The sequence below is a fragment of the Saccostrea echinata genome, unplaced genomic scaffold (genome assembly GCF_033153115.1).
Source record: "Saccostrea echinata isolate AGI-Se365-2 ecotype Australia unplaced genomic scaffold, CSIRO_AGI_Sech_v1 ptg000033l, whole genome shotgun sequence".
NCBI lineage: Eukaryota > Metazoa > Mollusca > Bivalvia > Ostreida > Ostreidae > Saccostrea > Saccostrea echinata.
In genome coordinates this window covers 21,587,743-21,602,637 of record NW_026889782.1, presented here as the reverse complement: position 1 = coordinate 21,602,637, position 14,895 = coordinate 21,587,743, and the positions used below count along the sequence as shown (strand labels likewise).

Here is a 14,895-nt window from a genome sequence, read left to right as displayed (position 1 = left end):
AAACATCGCAGTTTTTTTTTTTGGTTCAAATTAGAACCTTATTGTCTCAAATTACACATTTATTATCCTAAATTTGATTGCTTAAGTAATATTTTCAGTATTACAAAATGGCATTTAAAACTGAATATATATGAATTTTGTAGAAAAACAAATACGATTCCCTCTTGAAAAAACTGTAGAACTTTAATTTACAATATATATAGAAGAACATTTGAATTATTTGATATAATAAAATTAGCTTAAGTTTACTGTGGTTTATTTCTTAGGGTACACCTATCATAAAATTGACATTTTTTACGATTATGCGAATTTTCCTTTTTTATAAATTGAGATTTAAGACTTTCCCTAATTTATGAATAAAAAAAAAGTAGATCATAATTAAGAAAAGATGAGTGATTGACCTCAACACAGTATGATTCGGAGAGAGAAAAAAAGATCTCGAGGCAAAGGTTGAAGTCATCTTACCAATATGGTCTCAGTATGCTTATCCACTGGAAAACCTAGAGGTGACATGGGATAATACTTTCTTTTTCCCCAGACCAGGTATTATTTCTTTAAATCAACAAAGCATTTTTTCGAAAGGACACCATTCACTGCTTTGACAGAGTTTTATGTTTTTTTATTGCAGACTTTGCACTCAGTAAGACTTTAGTCGATTTTTTTTTTATTTTAGTCCTCAGGTTTCTTGCAAAAGGGTGGTATTAAAGTTTATAAAATCGAACAACACTCTCTTGGGAAGACAGTGTTACTTTATTATTATAATTCTCGGAGAAGTGAGGGATCCCCCCACCCCCCTTCCCCACACACACACTTCGTAAATGAGTTCACAGTGTATAGTCGTTTTAATCATACAATATAAACGAAACATAATTATCGATCATCAAGACTTCCAAAAAAATATTCATTTTATCTCAATTATGTTTTAACACTTTCCCTTAACTGAAAAGTCCACAGTCCGCAGTCTGCTGTCAGGTGTCTGAGATTCCGAAAATGTTTACTACTCAAGATGGTACGCCTAGTTCTGGGGATGAAAATTTTCAATGTTTTTCCCCAATCACATGCAGTATTTTTCTATTTTATAATGACGTTCTTTCACGCTGGATGAGGTGCATTCGTCGTTTAGATGGTAATAGTGTTTTCATCAAATATTTCTTGTTACTTGTAAAGTATTTATCTCTCAAGTCTTTGTAAATAAGACATCAAACCAAAGTGATGTTCTATGCTGGTTTTACAGTGTTGACAGGATCTTTTCCTTTACAGTGTATTAATAGCAAGATTGTGTGAAGATATTCATATTGTTTTTATTAAGTTGGTAGTATTGATTTTTAACAAATAATACTGTGAGTTTTGATGATCAACAATAAGTTTGTAAAAAATAAAATACATTTTAGTTAGCAATTGATTTCAACTGTAAATCTGATAATGATCCAAACAGTACTAGTCTCAATAAAAACTGCTTCAAAATATCTTCTTGAGAGATATATTATAACTGTTGAAAACAACTTTCCGTACTTTTGAAATTTAAGCGTTATTTTTCTGATTTCTTTCCTCTATAAAGCAAATCGCGTACCTTAGATCAAATTGTTATCGACATGACTTTTGAGTATAAATTTCATAACATCGACAGTTCTAAATTAAATGAAGTACCGTCCAGTAAAACAAAATATATGTGATTTTATGTGTAGCAAACCATCAATACAGAGTGTATAATGCAGATATTCAAACCGAACTTATGAGTCATATACATGTAGAAATATGCAATGAGAAAATAAACTGCTGATTTACAAAATTATTTGTAACAGATGCATTGTTTTGAGTGATGTCAACCCTTTTTAAAAACGGATGTGTTTATAAATTGTTATCAATCTTACAACTGTGCACGTAACATCTGATTAATTTGTCAAAAATCTGTTTCATTTCTTGACGTATATTGATTAAGCGTTAACTAAGCTTTAAAATGTATGCAAAATAGACGACTTCATATTGTCTATCGTTAATAATTCCGGGTTATAACGCGTAACTTTCGCAAGTTACAATTTCAAATGTGAAGGCATGGAGCTTCGAGTAGCGATTTTTGGACTGTTGGTTGCACTTTTTCAAGTTAATTTTGTACAAGGACAAGTTATATCTGGAAATATTCTACAAATTCTCCAACGAACAACAGGATTTTCAAAGGTAAATTTAAAAGTTGCGCGTTTTTCTTCCCGCTGAAAATTTCAGTTTTACTTGTCAAAGTTGGTATTATTTCATTGTTTTATAAGGCGAGTTTAACGGAAGACTTGTAAAAAAAACAAAAAACAACAACAACGATCAAAAAACCAAAACAATCAAACAAACAAAAACTAATCACTGGCCCACTGATAAGAATATATTATTTTTTTTTAAGCTGTTTTCAAATAAATGATCATTTGAATAGTTTGTGTTCCTTACTGGTTCATGACCCCCCCCCCCCCCCCCCCCAATACATGTACATACTGGAGCGGCATGTTAACAAATAAAATTCTAAATGTTTAAAAATAAATAAAAACAAGAATTGTTTTCTATGATCCGGTTGTAGCAATTTTAATCTCAAATAATATACAGTGTTTCTCTCTCGTAAAGCTATGTTACTGATTTTCAGCATTCAGGTGGCAGCAAATTACATGAACGTGTATTCCTCATGCAACGTACAAAAGAACTATGACGTTTCCAAATTCAAAAATTAAAAAAAAAAAAAAATAATTGAATTTCTCATTGATAACGTGCCCAGACAAGGTACATGTAACTTAAGGGGCATCGAATGTAGGGGGAGTATATACTCAAGTATACCGAGACCATGGAGACCATGGAGACAGTATACATCCAGCTAGCAAGTGTCAATTAAAAAACCCCACCGCAATTGCTCTTAGCACTCGCAATATCTTCGAAACAGGTGGATGAATATCGACACGTGATGACCTTGGCTTCACTTTGAACTTATAATTATTAAAGTGTTAAAATTAAATAATTATGACAATTACAAAGTTCAAATACAGGTACCTATGTAATAAAAAAAAGTATATGTACGTTTTCGTATTAAGGTATCTTTGCAATTTCAATTTATTGGAATTACGTGTACTTTTCATGCACAAGTACAAAACGTATCCGTCTAGTATTTTTTTTTTATATCCATATAAAGTATTTCGAAAATTACATGTAGTAAATGTAAGAGGTTCGTGAACATGTAAACCTGTATATATATATATATATATATATATATATATATATATATATATATATATATATATATATATATATATATATATATATCGACGCGAAGGAAAGTGATAAGCATTTTTTGGACTGACTTGCAAGTAGTTACAAAAATTCAAAAGACATACAATGTAAGGTCTACATATAGGATAAATAAAATTGACAAAATAATCTTTCCTTATATACATGTATTTAAATCAAGCTATTTATTAAATTTTAGTAAAAGATTAATTAAAAAAAATATCATAGTAGTTAAAAAAAATGAGATTTTTCTCTCCAATTTACGTATTGACATAATGCACATTTTGTACACAATGTACATTTATTTTTTTCTTTCATGATCAATTATTAAGATCGATTATTTCGATGTTGATCTGGATAAATTAAAATGTGCATGTAAATTGAAATAATAAATAATTAAATTAAACCTTGTACATGTTCTTATACTGTATCTTGAGATAATAAAATTCTATAATTTATCAAGACCGTTTTTTTTTTGTTTTTTGTTTTTTTTTTGTTTTTTTTTTAGTAACAATTGTTTTAACCATTATTATCTTTTTTCTATTATGAATTAAAGTACTTATTATCTGATAAATTTACGCAATGTATATTTATATATTAATGGATTTAAAAAATGTAAGGAAAATAAATATATAACTATACATGCTACCTGGATAATAAAGATATATAATGTATTAATAGATTTTTAAAATAAAAAATAATGAAAATAGATGTGTAAATATTGCATGTTGTCTGGAGAATTAAAATATATAAATATAAAATCATGTTTAAAAATCATATTAATAATATTTTTACACAGTACATTCACATGCTTTGCTTGTACAATGTTTAGATTACAAACTGGCATGTTGACTGGTCGATGCGCTAATGGTCAACGCATTTTATCACTTATCCTGATTGACAGACCTGTTCGGCATGTTGATTGGTCGATGCGCTGATGAGTTCGAACCCAGAGAGCGAACCCGGGGTGCGCTCTGGGTTCGCTTTCTGTTAGGTTGTGTCTGGTCGGTACTGTACACCAATTGCATTCCATTATTCGCAGTTCTTTTTCTGTATTCATATGAAGCAGAATTATTTCAAAACTTCTACAGGAGAAGAAGAAAACGCTTGTGTCCTTCAACTCGACATTTTGATACATCGACGACGATTACCTAATAACAGTTACTTTCATTCATATGTCGATTCGATACATTCCAATGACTGTGAAATAAAAGACACCACAGAGTCTGACACATCTGTTCTATATTTGGATACTTTACGAGAAAAAAAAAGATGTTAATGGCAACCTCACAACAAAACTTTATGATAAACGTCATCACTTCAACTTTTCTATCGTCAACCTATTTATACCCTTATCACCTGCTTATGGGTTTTATCTCTCAGTTGATTCGATACGCATGAGCATGCTCTACGTACGACCAACTTTGAAAAGAAGACAAGCTACTAAAAGTTGACCTAATAGTGTGAAATGGGCAATGCGCTTTATGCATCTAATTTAACTGTTTATTATTACTTAAATTGTATTTTTATCCCATATTTTTGTTTCAAAATTCGGAATAGAGATCGGCCTCCAAAATTTACGTTTTTTGATTGTACTCTGAAACTAATCTTTTTTTATGTTGAGTTTATTAATGAATTGGTGGCAATGATAGTGATTCACGTACAGACAAAGATTTATATGCATGGTACAATGTGCTCATAAAACAGATAAATTAGCATACCAATCGTAATCATCAGTTTATCTTAATATTATCAAAAGTACATTAGATGATTGATTGATTGTATGTTGTTTTACGTCCCATTCGAGAATATTCCAGTCATAAAGAGACGTCACCATATACCGATGAAGGGCTTCAAATTTTGACCTTTACTCGGAACTCAGGGCCGTTGAACAGTGAGGGATCTTTATCGTGCCAACGCCTGCTGTGACACGCGGCCTCGGTTTTTAAGGTATCATCCGAAGGACCCGCAACTTTCACTTCAAAGCGCCGAGCGCATGGCGAAGGAACAGTTGCTACTTATTTTTTATCGACTTAGGTCAGTCGCGGCCGAGATTCGAACTCACGACCTCCCGATCACGGAGCGAGTGCTCTACCGACTGAGCTACTGTGAACGGTAAAGTACATTAGAAAAATGAAGCAAAGGTGTATTGCCAACTCAAAATTACCTATGAAAAGCTCAAATCATGTACAGAAACTGCAAAATATGGTAACTAAAATGCCTATGAAGTTTAAGCTCATGCATGATGCACTTATTAGGGAGGGGGATACATGTTGGTACATAGTAAAACTGAGATTTTAAGATAGATATAGAAGGTTAAAGTTTATCATGAATTTCTTATGATAAAGAAGGTGATCGATTAGCAATGAACTAATTAACAAGTAACTAATTAACTTAACTATCTAGTATCAAAGAACTCGATATTTTATACATCAGTACATCCAGTTTTCTCAAAATTTAGGTAACAGGGCAAAAAAAGAGGAATGTTATTAAGTGCAGTAATATTTGAATTATTTTAAATGCATGCAATGCTTACATAACTCCAGCTGTGGGATATGGGAAGAGATTTGAATCATTAACTTTATTATCATGACAATCAATGTAAATTTAAGGTATTTGCCATGGAAAATTAAATAACAGGGGAATAACTCCAGATGTGGGAATTTGAAATGGTCAGAGTTTTGATTTAGACAGTCATATAACTAAATAAAGGAGAAAGAACTCTCTTAAATGTTTCAGTGTAACACTTGAACACCTTCAAAGAACAAGGTTTACTAAAGACCTTTTTGGTCCTGTGATTTTTTTAAAATCAAAACTACCTAAATTTGATTGAAAATGCCTAAATAACCACTGGGAACATTTGTGATTGCATATCTACTTAAAATGCTGCAATTTTCTCCCTAATCAATACATTATAACACGTCATGAATTGCTTCATTTTCCCCATAAACTGAATTTTTTTTTTTTTTTAAAAATTCGTCAAAATATGTCTTTCAATATTTCATTACAGCACAACCTCTGATATAAAATATGCAATTATTTATTGTAAGAACTGCCTCTGAATATTGTTTAATTTTTTTTTTGATCGAGGGATGTGCTTATAATTTGATTCGTGACTTAATGTATTCAAATACACCTTTTTCTGTAAAATTCAAGATCATTGCAATTTCACACAGCTCATTGTATACCCGGACTATTAGGGGAAAGTTTTTTATAAAGAAAATGAAAGCACCACGTCTGTACTTTATATTGACGTTGAAAGTGGGGGAAAAGGTGTTCGTAAGTAAATTGGTATATCTACAGGGTCATTTTACATGTATGTATAAATGAGCTAGGTACTTATTTCTTTATGATTTTTACAAGTACTAACAGCTTCAGAACACAAGATAGTACCACGAGCCAAAATCGCAAAACCTATTCAGGTCAAATTTTTAATCATTAATCTTGTTAATATAAGTATACGGTTCTGCAACCCTCTGATAAGAGAAAAATCTCACTTGGTAAATTAACTATTATTTTTTAAGTTGTAAAATTGCAATTTTGGATTAAAAAATTCCCTTTTCTCAATTTTGTGCAGCAATGTATGCTGATATTGTGTTCAGTGCAATCAAAATTATTAGTTTCCATATAGGTAGAATTTTTGGGAAGACACAAATTCTGCGATTTTTCTATAAACTTGGTATATATTTTTAGGGAGGACTAATTTTTGTGGTTTTGTAATGTCCAGAATAATTATCGTTTTTTAAGAAGTTGGATAAAAAATTATTAACTATTTCAATTTTATAGCGACCCAATCGCTTTTGCTATAATAAGAAAATGGAATTCTTGCTTAAAGCAATATGAGCTGCATTTGTAAGAATTTATTATGCTGTTAAAATATGTTATTATGATAATTTGTATGTAATTTAAACCTTAATGTTCAATTAGACTAAAATAAAGTATTAGATTGTATCAGAGGAAAGACCTCTGTGCAATCAAACATATAGTATTATTTAAGAAATCATTATTGAAAAGGATGACAATAATGTAATTTTCCTTCAGTCATAGCTTTTTAATAGTTCTTCAACCGCAAATATGAACAACAGAAGCCATAAGTGTTCTTTTTCTCTGTCCTTGAAATAGTTAATTACATGTACAATTTTGCAACAAAAATTTCCGATATCAAAAATTGCAGCTCATATTGCTTTAAAATATTTCTCATAAGGTAATTTTAAAGGAAAATTGTATAAAACAGAATATTATTTTATCTTTCAGTTTGCACAGCTGGTGACCCGGGCATAACTAACAAGGTTCTATGAATCTCCGACCACTATGACCGTGTTCGCATTTAACGACACAGCTTATAATCAGCTACCGTACAGAGAACGGAATATAATAGACAGCTATACGGAAACAGAGCTCAAAGATTACCTCAAATTCTGTACAAGTTAGTATTCAAGCAGTGATTTAAACATTTAAATGATTTCCTTAGTTGTAAGTATGGGAATTAATGCTGCTGCTGTAGCAGAAAAAAGCGATTTTGCTTTGTACTTTTTTCTCAATAACAGCAACAGTTTTGCACATAAATGCATCCATACAACAGCAACCTTACTGTTTGGCAAGATTAAAACATTTCTGGCATCTTAAATTTCATATTTTACTTTGGAAAGAATTGTACTACGATATTTTTGTCAACGAAACATATTATACCGAATATTGATATTATTGTGCAGTCCTCGTTGTGCACTGATCAATGAAAATGATGATTATCAATACATTTTCATGACCCTCACAATAATCATACTTGATAATTCTAAAATTATGCATTTAATGAAAAAAGGTAAATAAATAAACATTAAAGATAAATAAATAAACATGATAAATAAATTAATTAATTAATTAAAAAATAATAAATGTATAAATAAAAAGGATGAATAAATAAAAAAATAAATACATATATTTTCAGGATATATCATATATGCCCTTTATTGTCGTTTATTTTATTTTGGATTGAATTGTTACATTTCTAACATTTGAATGCCAGGTACATACCTGGGACCCACAGGTAAGGATGTATATCTATACTTATAGATTAATAAAGAAGAAGGTACAGTTTGGGCTTTATTGTGCCCTAAAAATTTAATGTTTTCAAAAAGTTATGAATTGGCTTAAATATGAGTTGAGTATATGAATGCGATAAATCATGAAAGAGTACGGCAGGAAGGAGGACCATTGTGGATATATGACGTCATTAATTTGTTTTTTTTTTTTTACAGAAAAGTTTTTTTTACAGAAAAAGCATCAAAATGACTCATTTCTGGGAGTATTTTCCTTAAGAAAATAGTGTCCACAGCTGTTGTCCACTGCAATTTTCGAATATACTGTGTAAAATCCTTTGAAAAATCATATTTCTGAATATCTTTGTGGGCGATGCATGTGCTCTATTTTATCTTAGAGAAAAATTCACTGAAAATTGATGTCTTCTGCAACTTTTAAAGAAAATACGGGAAACTGCACAAGTTTATGACGTCACAATTACCCGTTAGGAAGTCATATTAGACAAGCGATTTTTATATTCTTACTGCATGGAATTTTATCAACTCAGAAAGCATCAGTTTCAATTACTTACATCACTTTCTTATTTTTGAAAAATACTGGGCATGATTTGTATTGAAACTGTACCTTGTTCTTTTGCACATAAACTCTGAAACGGCTGCACCAGAGTTCTTACTTACTCCTCTAACAATACACTAGATACAAGATGATGTCCGTAAACTATATTTAGTTTTCACTCGCATGGTAGGTATCGTATATTAAATTAAAAGTCTACTTTCATTTTCAATAAACAGCCATGAAATAGCAAAAACGTGAGTACGGTGGAGTTTCCGGTTGGCAGATCTAAGTTACTGGCAATTTTTAATGAAACTGACAACAAGCAATCATTAATTTATTTCATAAAATGTCATCACTGAATTATTCAATCAAAACTTGAATTAAATGATATAAAAGAAAAAGTTGTGATAACAGATTAAAAAGAGAAATGTGCAAATTATTTTCGTCATTCCCCGATCTTAATATACTCAACAAAAAAGGTTAAGGGTTATGAAAATCTTCATTTATAATTTCTATATCGGAAAAGTATATTTAATCCAAATAAATCACAAAGTTTGTTCTGTTAAGGTAGTATGGGATACCTCTACGTTATGACGTATTTCCGTTTGAAGTATTGTTTTGATTTGCATGAGTGCTTATTATCGGGTCAAAATTTGTAGATACACCGTTGAAAAGAACACTCTGAAGCCTATTTCAATGCAAGTTCTCACAAGTCGGCATTTTAAGTAAAAACAGACAAAAAAATCGCAAGTATATAAATTTACTTATAATTGTACAACGGACATTTAAAAAAGCAAACCCCTGTAAAAGGTAGTTTCAACATTGCTGCTTTTGAACACTTTTAAGCAAAAGCTGTATTTCAATTGTTTGAGTAACTGTACAGCACCTTGTGTGCGGTGAGGCATGGATAAGTGCGATTACTTCACATTGTGCTGAATTATCACCAATCAATTATCACGTTAACCAGAGCTGGACTTTTTTGTTATTTAATTCAAGAAGTAACTGTTTGGTCACAAATCAGCTAGCTGTTGTATATACATATGTAGTCCCAAAACGTTCAGATGAATGCAATTGCTCTGAACAAGACACGTCCTGGAAAGCGATTGTCCATGCATTGTTTTCAAAACCGTTCAAAGTTGAAAACTACAAAGTGCGATTTTTTTATGGTTGGGAAAAAAATGCTCATCATTTCTAAAATAGCACCCAGGTTTTTTCAACCCTTGGAAAATAAAGAAGGATAACTCTTCCGCTCGGATCTTTTAATTCAAAAAATTTTAAATGCATTTTATATTTTCCATTTATATATATATTTTCAATTTGTTTATTTCACTTTGCTAACATATTAAGATACATTCTTATTGTAGACTTTCATGAAATGTTATCCGTCTGTTTTCAAGAAATAAAGTTTTCCCAGTTTTTTACGCTTATTTTTTGTTGAAAATTAAAAAAATACTAAGACATATTTCTTGTCATTTTTGTTTTTATAAACACTTTATATTAGCAAACGCCTGCCTATAATATTAAGCTTATGAAAAGGAATTATGCAAGAAAAAAAAATCGTTTTTGTATTTCTCATTAAAATAATAAAAAAATTATTAAAATTACACTTTAATATACTGAAAGGTGGGCGTATTTCAAATCCTTCTAATATGGGTACATAAATATGTAGGAGAAGTTTCGTTTGGTATCCCATACCACCTTAGGTAACTACACATTTGATGAAAAACCAATGGTTAATGTTCACTTTGACAGAAGAACACGGCTAACAATTAATCACACCCTCTTAATCAGAGTGAAAATCACTATCCAATAATTGCAAAATTTATTAAATTAGAAAACGGCAATTGATCCAACAAATGTCAATATTTTGTGTGGCCTCCCCTTGCCTGAATAACAGCACTGCGTCGCCTCGGGAAACTTCGAATGAGTGAACGGATGGTCCTTTAGAGAATGCGATCCCATTCCTCTAACAGAGCAACTTCAAATTCATTGGTATTGGATGGAGCAGGATCCTGTTGCTGAATCTGCCTTTGTAGAACATCCCAGGCATGTTCAATAGGATTGAGGTCAGATGACTTCGAAGGCCATTCCTTTCTCTCGATAGTCTCTGCCTCAAGGTACTGGTTCACGATGTTTGCTCTGTGTGGCCTGGCGTTATCATTCATTAAAACGAAATCTGTACCTATGGCCCCGGCAAATGGTCTCACGATTGGGTGAAGGATCTCATCTCTATATCTGATACCGGTCAATGCTCCATTTCTGATGAGGTACAACGTATTAACTGCGTGGACCCCTTAATAGAAATGCTTCCCCAAACCATAACAGAACCTCCACCAAAGCGATCATTTTGAGCCACACAGCAGTCACTGAAACGCTCCTTCTTCTGTCTCCACACTCGTCGCCTTCCATCATTAAAATCCACGCAGAATTTGGATTCGTCTGTACAGAGTACGGATCTCAAGTGACGGATTTGCCAATTTGCATGATCTCTTGCAAACCCCAGTCTCCTTACTCTGTGGTCTGCAGTCAAAATTGGGCGTGTGGCAGGACGTCTTGCTTTCAAGTTAGCTTCATGAAGCCTATTCCTGCAAGTTTGATTAGAAATGTTTACGCCATGTGTGTTGCGAAAGTCCCTGTTTAAGGCAACAGCCGAGTTGAATCGGTTTCGCTTTGCTTGCAATACAAGTTGGCGGTCCTGCCGGGCTGTCGTGCATAGTGGTCTTCCACTCCAAGGCATTTCCTGGACTGATCCTGTTTACTGAAATCTTTGCCAGAACCGATCAATGACGCTTTGTGACCTGTTCATCAATCTACCCACTGCATCTTGTGACATTCCAGTTTGTAGCATCCCTATGGCCCTACCAGCTTCCTGTACATTAAGACGTCGTCTTTCAGGCATAACCTGTAATTCATTTGTGTATAAGTGTTGTTCATTTTCCCTTACTTATTGTCAGCATGAAGTAGTGACAGTAATTCTTGAAGACATGCTTACCAGTTTCAGTCTGCAATGCTGACTAGGGTTGAGACTTTTCCGTTTGGCTTTGAACACGAGGACCGACAAGTCAGCGAAGAGTAACAAACAACATTTGTAGTTATGGATAATCATACACATCATTTTTAGATAAATTTCCGAATTTAGATTTTTAGAATTTAACTATATTTTAAATAACCCTTAACTTTTTTTGTTGAGTATATTTGACGGAAGCTTCTAGAACATCATTTAGCATCGAGCCTGATGTTAAAAAAGAAAAACGAGGCGATTATAGCTGCATGAACATGAAAAGAAGCTTTTGTGTGAATGGTCATTGAAATAATGGTAAATCATTGATAAAACTATAAGTTGTGAATATACATGTATTTATATATCGAAAGACTATTACGTACATGAAGTAGGTTTTTCTAATAAATTTATCGGTAAAATTTGTATTTTCCTTACTAAGAGCATTGTGGAAACCAACCCGAAGTACAATTTGTACTTCGTAATAAACATGCTTACATGAAAAGAGAATATTAATGAATAAGGCATTTTTCAAATACAATTAAAGGCGTAAATTTTTCAGCTCTAATCAATACATTTCAGTTTTTTTCTTTTGTGTCAAATACTCGGCCTATTCATAGGGCTTTTAAAGCTATTTTTACACAAGTAATTACATAGTTTTTACATATCAATAAGGTACATACATATTTTTAAACCAAGACCCAAGTACCTGTGAATTTTTACCCTCCCCCTAAATCAATTTATCAGTAAAATGTGCATATTCGATGCTTTTATCCTTGACAGAAATGAAATAAGAGCATCTGAAGTACAGTATCCATTACATAGTATAACATGTGTCACAATAAACGTCAATTAATGAAATTGTTATTTTTTCAATTTTTTTACAAAAAGGGGTGGGGTGAAGACGTACATCTATTTCATGCGGAATTTTGAGCAAAGTATTTCCTTCTTTAAGCCTGAAGGCTGCCAGAAGAAACTACAATATATTTACTGTCGGTAGTGGTATACATTCTATTCCCCGCGCTTGCGCTGGATTTCATCTAGTTATGTATATATTTTGTATGTCTAAATATTAGTCAGAGTCAACGTCTGATATTCTTGCCTCCATCTTTGTGATTTTCAGTCCCAGGAAAACGTGTTACAACCACTTCTATCCAGGATTACCAGTACGTCAGAAACGACAATCGTGGCTTCCTCTTTTTCAATCGTGTCCAGAGAACAGACACAGTAAGTCACGTTCTATTTACTTGTATTTGGAACGCATCATGGGCAGAGTATTGTATTTTAATTTCACAGTTAAGAGATCGAGACTAACAGTCACCATGAGGAACAATATGCAGTTCCGAAGCATGGGCGTCAAAGGTGACAAGTTATTTATAAATAGAAAAAAAAAGATTGTACACCGTAAGTGTTTGGGATTTGTAGTGCACTAGTACTGGAATTGACTTTTCTGCTTTAAACTCAAACACTGTCAGGTAACATTAATGTGTGAGGAGTATTGTATTGGACAAAAATTTTTGCTATGTTGTGTTCTTGATAAAGTAATTTATTCCAAAAACTTTTATTGTAAAAGGAAAGAAAAATGGAAAAGATAAATCCACACTTTTCAACAGTATGTCCCTTGGTATCTTTTGGGATATTAACCAATAGAAAATCCTGTATAGACCAACATTGTATCTAGAGGTTGTATATAGGGATACACACTACCAAGATCCCAAATAAACTGTAAGCTCTATGGCGACTGAACTTGCATTGATGATGCATGTTATTAGGTATGAACACTAACTAATATGCTTCGGAAGCTGGATCTAGATTATATTCACAGTGTGATTGAACAGCTAATGTGTTTAGAGCAGATCCATTTAAAAGTACAGATCCTGCCTGCACCAACCTTGTATCCACTAGATATATCTAGCGATGATGCATCTTTCAAAATATTTGTTTGGTGTGAGAGGTTGCCTTATTTATCTATCAAGGTGAGCTTTGTAACCTTTGATACCTAGATGTTTACATTTTGCGGCATATTTCACCAGATGGCTTAGTTGGTAGAGCACCTTGGAAAAGTTTAGAGAGCCCAGGATTGATTCTGGTCTGTCGCATCTTTTGTCTTTTCTGTTACAATTTGATGGTAGTCAAGGACTTTGTAATGGATAGGTCTGTTTTTTATCTATGATAACAACATTTGAGGAAGTCTCTTAATTGTAGTACAGATTTCTGTTTAAATGATTTTCGAGTTCATTAAATTAATGTATTAAAGACATAATGTACACTATGTTTAATACTAACTATGAAAATGCTTACGTTTTGACTCAGTCCTTAAAAACTGCTAGAAATTGCCTAAGCAGCAAACATTTATGAAAATGAGCTTAAAGATTGTGTTTGTTGCTTTGATATATTTCTGTATTGCCTTAATTCTGATGTTAATTGACATGCTTTATATTTATTGAGCAAAGATTTATAAATGGAAAGATTTTTTATTTATGATAATAGCAATACTAATTGGAAAATGCTGAAAACTTTAAATAAGCTTAAGAAATTTTGAGAGAAAAAAATCAATAAATATTTGATACGTCAATTTTTTAATTGAATGATTTTATTGTCCAAAATTGCTTAACAATGGCATATTAAATATGCTTAAAATGCTAATTTGCTGAGCTGTGTGAACTATGTCATCAAGGATAATTTTTCTCCCTCTAAAAATTATGAACCTTAAGTGTCAACTAAAATTGTCTTAGAGTATTTGAGAATTGATCTGGTAGTAAACAATAAATACCAATAAGATTTGTTTCGTGAATGTACAGTGTGATCACCTGTTAATAAAAACCGATTTTTCATATTTCAGTGATTTTGAGGATGAATATTTTTCATATCAATCTTAAGTATACATTGAATGAACTACTCTCAAGAAGGATAAAGTTCTCTCTTTCCTAGGACCAATTTATATTCAGATGTATAAAGAAAATTTAATTTTCTGTAGTTAAAAAAAGTATTTATTTCATGAGTAAGACATCGTTTTTTTTTTTAAAAGTTTTTTCATCAATTTGGTAAATTTT

The 14,895-nt window shown here is 31.9% G+C and overlaps 1 pseudogene; it reads left to right on the top strand.

Annotated features, from left to right (window-relative positions):
• Nucleotides 1–2,052: 2,052 nt before the first annotated feature.
• The window catches only part of LOC133198262 (uncharacterized), a 33,053-nt pseudogene continuing 20,210 nt past the window's right edge, over nucleotides 2,053–14,895 (top strand).